We start from the raw sequence: 9,484 nt of genomic DNA, 5'->3' as shown, positions 1-9,484 counted from the left end.
TTGAAGGGATGAGAAAAGAGTATACAATTTATTATTTTTGTGTTTGAACGGATGAACCCGTTGCCTACGTACCTTCCATGAAAGGTAAGGATCAAAACGCCGTAGTTCGGCTAAAAGATTTCCAAAAGGTAGGTGAATTGATTTTAAAACAAGAGCAGTAAGGCTTTTCATTATCATCGGGAGAAAACTCAACCAAGACCAACAATCCACCATGCGAGGATAGCTTCAACATACTAGTGAGGGGTTAACCCTATAATAAGTATGGAAGGCTTACAATCAACTCACTAAGGATGTGGTGAGATTTATATCAACCACTATGATAATTGAAACCTATGGCTAATGTATGAAAACATATCAACAATGGACAAAGCCACAAAACAATTGAGTGAGTTGGAATTAACCAGGTATGAGTATTTACAAAATATGGTCAAAGTATGATTAGAATTCAATTCAAAAAGAAGTGTTATAAGAAATAGAGTTTGAAAATCAAGGGCTTAGGCCCAGGTTTCTAATTTGAGAACAGGTGAAAAGTTTGCACAATAATATTTTCAAGCTTTGAAAGCCAACAAGTGCAAAAAGGTTTGAAGAAACAAAAAATGGGAGGTGAGGGAGTGTAAAACTTCTCAGATGTTCACCTCTTGAAATCATATGGAAGATGATTCAAGTGTGTCCTTTGGAATAAGCAATGAGCAATAGCAAATAAGCAAAACAAATGATACTGGATGCCAATCAATGGACTTACTCCATTCTCATAAACAAAGGTGGATACCGGATACCAATCAATGGATTTACACCAATCTCCTAAAACAAACAGGGATATCAGATGCCAATAAATGGACTTATACCAATCTCCTAAAGCAAAACAAAACATGGATATCAGATGCCAATCTATCTGGGCTTATACCAATCTCCTAAAACAAAACAATGATACCAGATGCCAATCAATGGACTTATACTAGTCTCACACCATATCATTGGAACAACTGCCAAGTAATGGACTTATGCTTGTCTCCTCCATGGTCAAAGCAAAAATGCTATAAAGCAAAGCTTATGAAATGATATAAAGCAAAGCAAAAATCCTACAAGGTTAGACTTTACAGTCAACTGGAATGGGGTAAGTTGTGCTCTTAACCTTAACATTGAGAGTTAAGGTGAAGCAGATGAAAAGGAAATGAGGGGTGTGCCTCATAGCTTCTATCCCCGGCCTGGGAGAGCTTTGAATATTAGAAGGTGTGGGAGTTCAGAAAGTTGGAACTCTCTCCACAAATGAATGACTCTATAGATCTTGGGTTAATATCCACAATGCATCAACATGTTATGTGAGCAAAGGGATGACACACTGAATAGTAGGAGATGGACTACACATCTCTTTTATCTACCAATTGCCTTATCAAAGGACTTTTCCTGCTTAGCACAAAAAATAAACAAACACAAGCATTGCCTCTTAAGGAGGACTTTAGACAGGTGCCTGACCACATAACAGGCCAGGTCTTCCAGACTACATGAAGAAGAGAAATTATACCTAAGTGGTTAAGCAACCAAGCAAAAGTAAGTTCAAAGTGAACTTAAGCAACTAATGTACCTGTGGAAACATCAAACAAATCAGTATACAACTCAGATAAACAACCAACAGTTAATATCAACAGTCAAACCAACAAGCAAAGGCATAAGCCACAAGTCAATCTCAAAGGAGTCAACAACCCTACAAAACACACAAAGTTAGTAGACAATGGTAAACATCATGTGCTCAAATGATGGAGCATCAACAACTATGGAACTTGAGTGATCAACCTGAAAACAAAGCTCAAAGATGAGAGGCAAACCACTAGGTCAAAGCCTAGGGTCAAAGATGGAGAAAAAAATTAAAACATAAGCTAAAAATTAACATGAATCAACCTCAAACACATCTTAAGACAATACAAAAGGTCTCATATCATTATTAATTACCAAAAGAATTTCACAACCAAAACATGTCAAGGTATGCAAATTGAAACCACATTGAGACATCAAAAGGAACAAATGCATATTAATTCAAAAGTGATCCAAATATTCTTGAGAAAATTCATGGATGAACAGAACATACATCATGATCAACACACAAAAAATTAGAGCAATTGAGCAACCTTAGGCATGGTAATCAAATTCATCAAGTCAAGGCAAGCCAAACAAGCTCAAATAGGACACAATTTGCTACATCAACTTAGCACAAGCCTAAAACAGAATTGAAACATGATAAAGACCTCCAATCAAAGCCACAATAAACTTCAACATGTCTAGAATCAATGTGCAAAATTTCAAATTCATATGATAAAGCATAAGCATTTCCCAAATCATTGAAGTTCAAGACCATTCAAAAGTTCAAACATGATAATCCAGAAAGAAAAAACCCAAACAAATCAGAAATGAATTCAAAAATTCCACAAAATTCATGATCAATCACAACATGCATAGCAAGTATCATACAGAAAATCAGATCAATTGGCATTTATTTGGCAAGGCAAATAAATTACACAAATTGAGCAAGCAAAGGTGTGACACACATTGCCACACCTACATTAACATGAGCATATCTCAACAACCATAAGTGATAAAAATGCAAACTCAACACCAAAATGTCCAGCAAGATGTCTAGTTTAAGCATACCAAATTTCAAAAGCATTGGATTAAAACTCATCATTTCACAAAGCATATGGCAAGCAAGGTCAAGAAAACATACACACACATAAACCCTAAGTCAAATAAATTTCCAACCGAGCACAATTTCTGGAAAAATGCTCAAAAAATAGTAGACACAATAAGGAGCATGATGCAAAAAATCTCATGTTATTTGGATGAGTATTTATGGAGTTATGAATTTTTGAAGTGAAGAAAAAATTAAAAAAACATGATGAAGCCTATACATGAATGGATGGAGAAAAAGAGATAAAATGTGAATGCAATTTTGGAAATGTCATGCGCTGGGAATCGAATTGGGGAAGGATTTGAATGTGTGACGTGCTTCATGTGAAACGCACCGTTTCACTTATGCATATGTGGCAACGGGAATCAATAGCAACCAATCATCACGCCAAGCCAGCGCCACATGGACCAATGCATGATCAAAAACATCAAAACACATGCAAACAGGCGCTATGAAGATCAAACACATTCTGGACATGAAAACCCTAACAGCTTCAACGTGTTCATCATGTTCTTCCCAGCCAAGAACAAAAGTGCACAGAAATTGAAAATAATCACATCATCGTGTTCCTCTCACATCATACAACACTAATCCATATCCAATTTGACCTAATTCTACACATGTTCAAAGAATCGAGCAAGAGAATGTTCATGCATCAAACTTCCAATCACTATATCTATCTCATTTCTTCATGAAAATCATTGATCTAAAGCTCAGCTTAATCACTAATGCACGATCTACAATAAGCACCTAACTATTTCATGAATTATGGAACTCGAATTCTAACCTTCAAGAAGATGCAGAAGTGAATTTGGTGATTTCAGGTCTTGAAAAGGAGAAACAGATCTTCCTCAATGCTTATATGGATGAATAGATGAAGAATGATAGCTCAATCGTGCTTGATCTTGCTTGAATCTCCAACTGCCATGGATGAGTGTGTACTTCAACAGCTTCAAATCTGCATGAAATCCTTCGAATCCTGCTTCAACAATGCTCAATTATGCTCATGGATCATGAATCAATCGAGGAAGATGCAATGTATATGAAGAAAATTGAAGAAAAAGTGAGAGAACAAAGTGAAGAAAATTTTCAGATATGGAAATTATGATGTGTTGTTCCCATTTTCTGTTATGATTTCACTTATATATGATATGTTAATCAAGTTTGTTAAACATGCTTAGACCAAATGCCAAGGGATTAATGAAAATGAGGTGTGGATGTCAATTTGCAAATGCACCTTATGCATGGAATGGTAATGCAACAGTACACGTTTCTGCTTGGAAATGCACTTCAAATGCTATTTTGAACCAAATGCAAGTGGTGGGAAGTAAAGGCAATGCATAATTTTTGAATTTGAACTTTCCCTCCAAAATTCAAATGAAAATTCAAATATTTTTGTGATGGAAATGCATGGCATATGATGCATGAATTGGATAGTGCATGCCAAGAGAGAAATGTTGCAAAAAGAACCACTCCATTTGGCCTTATGGTTCAAAAGTTATGCATGCTTGAAATTCAAATTCAGTTGGCCATGATTGGATCATATCTTTTCAACCACACATGAGAAATTCATGTTCTTAGACTTTTTGGAAATGGGAGAGAAAGATCTACAACTTTCATGTTCAACAAAATTTCATTTGAAGCTTTCTTGATGATGTAATCTTGAGGAGAAAACCTTTCCATTTTTGGCAAATCCAAATTACAGGTCACTTACTATTTTTTGAAAGTTTTGACCTGACTTTATTTTCTTCAATGTTGATGTTTGAAATGTCAAATGAGACTGGTATGGACATGAATGAGGCCTCTCTAACCATCTCCCACCTTCAAATCCATGATTGAATGGACAGTTGACTGGCTAGGGTTTCAGTTGACTGAAGAACACCTTGATGAGATTCAAGCCTCTACCACTTGGGATTTTGATTCAAAATAAAACCATAGCTCATATGAACTCTTATGAATGATCATGGTGTCCAAATTCTCAAGAATGGCCACCATCTATTGCTCAATAGCTGCCTTTGACTGCCTTGACCTAAGATTGCTTCATACTCAAAAGATGACCCACCCACAAGGAGGGAAGCAAGGTGCACAATGATCCTTGAGGCAATGAATGATATGATATGATGCCATGAGGGATCTTTGGGACAAAATTGGGGTCTTACAACTGAGGAAGAAGAGAAGTAACCACATCATCAGGCTCATCAATAACCTGGTGCTCTAGAAATTCTATCACTGCATCCTTATCTCTAAGTTGCTGAAGTAGTTCCTCTCACTCACGAACCCAAGCACGCGAACAGTCTTCATCTCTCAACTCCTCTACTCCTTGGTTAGGGAGGGTTGAAGGCCTAACCATAACCATAGGGGTAGGTCTCGGATAATCATATGGCATGCGGTACTCAAGCGCTCTCTTCCTCACCCAAGCGGTGTAGGGTTCCAAAGCAATACAATTCTTCGAACCAAGCTCTTTCCTTCCCTTCCTATGAACCTTACGCCAGGTGCGGACCATTCTACCCTTCAAGTTCTGGGGATCTTTACCCTCTTGAAATAACACACCTTCCAACAGAATGTTGTTAGGTTTATCCTTTAAGGGGAACCCAAGCTGACGGCGAGCCAAAATAGGGTTGTAGTTAATTCCACCACATGTACCAAGAAGAGGCACATTGGAGAATTCACCACAAGAGTCAATAATCTGAACTCCATCATACACACGGTTATACCAAGAGATATCATCATTAGTGAGAGACATAAGTCTTGTGGACCACCGTAGACATCCCTTGTTCTCCTTGAAGGCAAGCGTCTGAGGCAAGTGCAAAATAAACCACTTGTACAACAAAGACAAACAACATACAATGGATCCACCACCCTTTGCATTCCTCATATGCAGAGAGAAATAAGTGTCACCCAACAGAGTAGGAACGAGATTAAGATAAGAGAAAATCCTAATGGCGTTCATATCCACAAAATTGTCGATGTTGGGAAACAACACTAGCCCATAGATGAGGTGTACAAATATGGCTTCAAAGGCGTCCTCACTCATGGCCTTCCCAAACAAAGTAGCTTGGGCAATGAGAAAATCAGATGAGAGACCTTGAATTCCACCTTTGGTAGTCATATGAGTGACAATATCAGATACATCTATGTGAAGCAGATCAGCAATCTCTTGGGAAGAAGGAACTCTCTCAAGCCACTGAACGGCAACGTATCCAAGATAGGTATACCCACATGATATGCATACTCCTCAAGTGTAGGAAACAACTGAAAATCCGGAAAAGTGAAGCACCGATACAGAGGATCGTAGAACTGCACCAACACATTCATCAGACCTTCATCCACCTGAGTAGAAAGAATAAACAGAAGCTTCCCATGGCGAGGTTTGAACTCCAAGGGATCTAATACATAAGATGTCAAACTCCTTAACTCTTTCAAGTCGGATTGTCTGAAACTGTACTTCTTCGTATTCCTTCTTGGCTTATCCATGTCTGAAAATTTGCAAATAGACCTCTTAAGTTCCTTGAAAATTTTCATTGTTGATGATATGGATGCAAATGAATGCATGAATGCATGGATGCAACAATCACACTCAAGGATCAAGCAAGTCACGCCACACAAAGGTCACGGGATGGTTCAAGTCATCCTCAATATCAATCATCCATTTTGGTGGATTATGGTTTACACCTTATCAACACCCAAGTTCCATTGATATTGAGGATATACGAGAATGGGTCAACCGTAAATCAAGGGTTTGTTGTAAGTCAAGAGCATGGAGTCTCGGTTATGAACCACCCAATGGGAGTGTATTATGGTTAAACCTGACAATCATGTTCTAAAAGAGGTCCCCATAGTCATCATCTCATCTTTCGGATATTATCGGATAAAACGACTACTCGTATTCCAAAAATATTTTCAAGAGAGACTCTTATGAGTGTAGTATCGCGTAACAATCGTATCAAATCTTACACTTGAACGGCCTTCGCACTACGTCCAAAAATAGGCCAAGATGGGCTAGGTAATCTAAGGTCCTTGGCTTCTAAGGTTTATATTGGAAAGAGTAATGCCTAACCACGACTACTCGCGTGACATTATTGATCCCAACAAGACCTCCACCAAGTGAATGGGCTTGCAAGTCAACTTCCTAAGGAATAACTCCACACAAGTCAAAAAGGCTATGCCATTCTCCTATCATAAGTGCACTCGAGTTCGGGTAAAGAACTCGTCTCACAAGAAACCACCAAGCATACAAGCAATTGGTATATCAAGCAATTCATACATTACAAGCAATAAAATCATCCCAAATTTGCACAAAAATATGTCACAAATAAATATAAACGTACAACACACATAAGCAAAAAGTAGGCTAAACCCACTAGGAAAGATGTTTCCTTCCCCAGCAGAGTCACCACTTTTCTGTAGCGGGGTATTCGTTACCTTATGGTTTATTGACTAAACCAAAAGTAAGCATACAATTCGAATCGCCACCGCACTTTTATTTATCCAAAGGAAAGGTTAAAAAGCGAACAAAAACCAAGTAAGAAGTTTTATCAAATCAAAAACTAATAAAAGTGTCAGAGATCTAGGTAAGGGGGTTGGTTATGAAATGGGAAAGTTTTAAGCACCCAAAACATCCTTAGTACTCTAAGGGAGCCCTTTTTGCAAATGTGTGTTGTAGGTTGGTATTTGTGAAAAGATTTGTGCAAACAAGATTGGAGGGATGATAAGAGAATAAGTTATATTTACAAATTTGTTGTTTGAATGGATGAACCCATTGCCTACGTACCATCACAAAGGTAGGATCAAAACCTCGTAGTTCGGGGTAAAAATCTCAAAGATTGGTGAATTGATTTGATCAAAAAACCTTAAGGTCTTTTGTTATCAAAGGGAGAAAACTCAACCTAAACCAACAATCCACCATGTGAGGAGAGCTTCAACATACTAGTGAGGGGTTAACCCTATAATAAGTATCGAAGACTTATAGTCCAATCACTAAGGATAAGGTGAGGTTTACATCAACCACTATCATAAATCAAACATATGACTAATGTTTGTGAAAAAGGTTTTAACAAAGGTGGCCATTGGAACCACAAAAACAACTTAAAGTGGATTGTATTTACAAGTTAGAAGTATTTACAAAATGAGGTCAAAGTATGATTAAGATTCATTCATAGTAAGTATTAATGAAAAGAGTTTGAAAAATCAAAGGCATAAGGCCTAGGTTTCTAGTTTGAAAACAATGTCAAAGCTTGCACAAAAAGAGTTTAGCTTGGGTTAGAGTGGAGAGAAGAAGAGAAGGGCTAGTCCTAAAGCAATACAAAGATGAGAGAAGAGATAAAACCCTTGGAGTTCCTTTTCTTGAGATCATAAATATGATTCAAGATGCTCCTTTCCTTTGGACTTAGCAGGCAACAAGAAATCAAAATAAATATACATTCAAGCTCCTAGGATCTCCATTTGGCTTGTCTCTCATAACTTGGCTACTCATGACAATGGTCCTTCTTACTATCTCAAGATGGAATCCCTATCACAAGAACAAACATCAAAAAGTTCACAACACAATAAGAGGAATGGACAAAGAAAGAGTTTTGAATTAGAGATCCTTTGAAGTCAATTTTAAGATTTAGCATTCTAAATGCATGAAGCCTAGTTGCTCTTCAACAAGTTTAACATTCTAAAGGCATGAGGCCTAGTTGCTCTTGAACTCCTTTAAGCATAGGTATATCCTAATTCTAAGTCCTTTCTCCTTTTTGCATTGGGTTCACACAAACAAAGACAAAACAAACACAAACCAACAATATATTTATATAAAATAACGAGCTCAAATGAGCAAAAGGAAAATGACATAAACATAAAATATGAGCTCAAGTGAGCAAAGTAAAAAACAATATGAATAAATGAGCAAGAAATAAATTGCATTAAAGTAAAGTGCAAGAAATTAAATGCTCAAATAAAAACTATAGGCAAATAAACACAAGTAAGAGATCATGACTAGTAAGCCAAGCTCCTAAAACTTGCCATGCCAAAAGAAAAGAGGAAAGCCTTGTATGGACTTTATGTTTTTTGCTTAACCAAGAAGCAACCTATCTTGGACACAAAGCAACTCACTTGATCTTTGATCAAGTTGAGTTTGATTTGGATCAAAGAAGGTTAAGCCTCTCATATGTCAAGACCAACCACAAATCATTAACTCATTGGCCAAAATAAAAAGAAAGAGATGAAGATGAAATGGACAAAAAGAGAATTCAAATGTCAAATACAATTGGTCAAAAGTGAATCAAATCATCATCAACCAATGTAAAACATAAGAGAAATGAAGAATAGAAGTCAACAAGTCAAACATATTTTTTTTGGTATTTTTGGAATTAAAATAAATGCAAAATTAAAATGAACAAAATATGGTCAAACCTCAAATCAATTCAAATCAACTTGAACAAGTCCAATTAAATTCTCATAGGTCTAACATGGTCAAACAAAGTTTGACAAAAAATTTCAACAATTTTTGAAATTAGAAACAATTTTCAAATAATTAAAAACAATAAAAATAACACAATATGAATTAAAATCTCAAATAAATCCAAATCAATTAAGAAATTGATGAGACTATTTTTCATTGACTTATCATGATTCATATGTGTTAATAAAATATTTTTGGATTTTTCAGATATCAAAAAGTATTTAAAATGAATTAAAAACTATTGAAAACAAAATAATTCACAAAAAATATTAAATGAAGTCACAAAAATAATTAAAAATCATATTATGAAACTAGATTTTTCAAGAAAATTTTTGCCATTGGTATCATATTTTTGTGACTTC

Source organism: Lathyrus oleraceus, chromosome 2 (genome assembly GCF_024323335.1).
Source record: "Lathyrus oleraceus cultivar Zhongwan6 chromosome 2, CAAS_Psat_ZW6_1.0, whole genome shotgun sequence".
NCBI classification, from domain to species: domain Eukaryota; kingdom Viridiplantae; phylum Streptophyta; class Magnoliopsida; order Fabales; family Fabaceae; genus Lathyrus; species Lathyrus oleraceus.
This window is presented reverse-complemented; position numbering follows the sequence as displayed.